General features: G+C 33.1%; 1 long non-coding RNA gene across 1 annotated transcript; it reads right to left on the bottom strand.

The window, feature by feature from the left end:
- Positions 1 to 911: 911 nt before the first annotated feature.
- LOC126053774 (uncharacterized) lies at positions 912 to 1,832 on the bottom strand. Its single transcript, XR_007510454.2, has 3 exons — positions 1,778 to 1,832; positions 1,101 to 1,542; positions 912 to 946 (listed from the first exon to the last, which is right to left on the bottom strand). It is a non-coding gene; the product is annotated as an uncharacterized LOC126053774 (long non-coding RNA).
- Between the last annotated feature and the right edge of the window lie 804 nt (positions 1,833 to 2,636).

Consider the following 2,636-nt stretch of genomic DNA (forward strand, 5'->3'; position numbering starts at 1 on the left):
AGGACAACGTTCGCCAACGTTCGCCCAGCGGAATCTGTTTTTGGTGAATTTCTCCACAATGGCTGCATACACAAATTTTTATTTACCATACACAATTATAGGACGTCTTACACTAATTATCTGCATAATTAAAATCTTTAAATTCAACAACATTCCGCTGCGCGAACGCACACCTTTCATTCTTCATACTGTGTCTTTCTTACATCCTTTTCCATATTTTTTTTTTTACTTTTTTTTTTTTTATTGTATTTTTTTTTTATGAATATGCAATGTAATGCTGCCTTACTAACTTTAAATTAGCTACAGTAAAATATTTTTGTTTCAAATTATAGTTTTTAATTAATACATTTTTAACCATATTAGGGTAATTTATAAATTAAAAAACGGTAAATACAATTTTACTGTAGCTTATTTAAATGCCAGTGATTAAATATAATAGAAAATGAAACATAATATAAATTTAAACTTTACACTATTTATTTATTTATATAACAGTAACTTATTGTATGTAAATTATCAAACTACAAACTAATCTAGAATAAGTTTAAACATTACTTTATTTACAATATTACTATAAACTAACTTTATATCTCTTCCTGTGCAAATATAATATTACCAGAATAATTGGTTACTTACACTACAATATTAACACAGCTAATTATGGCTAGGTACAATTATTTTTATAAACTTATATTAAAATGTGATTTCCTTATATATTTAATATAATGATTACAATTAAACATGTGGGGCCTTACCACAAAAACTTTAAACCCTGTTTTACACTTGTCTAATAAAATTTTGGCTGCAAAATGAACCATATGTCAACGTCATAATTTGACATTTTTTTAGACAAGGCATAAACTGACGTTTAAAAATTTTTGTGGTAAGACGGATAATGTGTAGACAAAATGATAGAAATATCCTAAAGTTAATAACTAAAATCTACCTATATTATTCACATGCAACATATTTACATACATACAAATAATCATACTTAATTATAACTATAGTTTTCACAAAGTTTCCTTACATTTATATAAAGATTACAATTAAACATGTGATGTGTGTAGACAAAATAATAGAAATATCCTAAAATCTACCTATATTATTCACATGCAACATATTTACATACATATCTACAAATAATCATACTTAACTTATAACTTATAACTATAGTCTTCACAAAGTTTTTTGGATATTTTATTTATTAATGCCTGTGTCTCGTCCATTATATAGTCCACAGGCTCAGTCACAACGTATTGCGCACTCATCACTAGCACTTCTCCGTCAGGGGTTGCAGGTTTTTGTTGTTCATTAATGTCCAACACTTGTACTTGAATGAGCCGTACACCTTTTTTCTTCTCATTGTTGATGACGAACGATTGGTACACTGGAGTCTGCTTTTGCTTTTGACTTCTCACTCTAGGCTTCTTACTCGCACGAGGTTGTGGCTCTGGTGTATGCCAGCTCAAACTTGGAGTAGGAAAACCTTGAGCGTATTGTGAGAAACGAATGTCAGGAGAATCACACATTATTGATGATCTGAAACAAATAAAACAATAAGGGCCTTACTACAAAAACTTTAAACACTGTTTTACACTTGTCTAAAAAAAATGTGGCTCCAAAATGAACCATATGTCAACGTCATAATTTGTCATTTTTTTAGATAAGTCTTAAACTGACGCTAAAAAGTTTTTGTGGTAAGACGGTCAGTAAGTTTTAAATCAAAATGAGTAATAAAGATATACGGATAGAAAGATATAGGGTCAATACTTACAATGTTTTATTTTTTGATGAGATGTTACCACTTCGACAACGGACAGCGCAATGACTAAGGAAGTGAAATAGTTTAATGTAACAGTACTCAATAAAGACTCGTATGCTTTGAATCAATGTCATGTTTTAACAAGTTTAAACCTGTATTCTTTATACTAGTGCACCTGTGTGGTGTCATATTTAGCACCAGACACGTGTAAGTGCAATAGACAGGAATGAACATGAAACGAATGTTTTTCATAATATAAGTATGTATAATGGTATTTTATGACACATTATTAACAATCCACTTCATCATTTCCAAACTAATAATAATAATAATAAATAACCCCCCCAAGGGGCCACCTCCCCCCCAAGGGGCCACCTTGACGTGGTGGGGGGGCTTGTGGGAAGGCATGAACAGTAAAATTGTCACTACGATCATGACTACCCTGTGCCATTAGGTAATCAGGAGGTACTATAATAATTTAAATTGTCTTAAGACCTTGACAACACCCTTTCCAACTAACGGTCCCAACTTCCTAACCTATCCCTTCCTTTATCTATAACTGCACTCTCTAACTCCCAAGAAACTGAAGTCTTAAACCTTCAGGTACCAGTATGGTTTGGATACCTAAAATTCTATTCTCATAATTTCTCCCTTATAATATATCCTATCTCCTTGAATATCTTCTTATGGGCTCTAAGCCTATTACTTCCTATGCAATGCGACTACGTAATAGAGTACTACCCCAGGCGGGTACCGGAGCTAACCGCAATGGAGAATCCCGCCCCACGGCTTCCAGCCTGGGCTGCCCTTCGTATTCTGGGGGGGGCACCGTATCGCAGCCAGCTGCCCAGTCTCAGACTGCTGCAGTACC

This window comes from Helicoverpa armigera, chromosome 3 (genome assembly GCF_030705265.1).
Source record: "Helicoverpa armigera isolate CAAS_96S chromosome 3, ASM3070526v1, whole genome shotgun sequence".
In the NCBI taxonomy this organism is placed as follows: Eukaryota; Metazoa; Arthropoda; class Insecta; order Lepidoptera; family Noctuidae; genus Helicoverpa; species Helicoverpa armigera.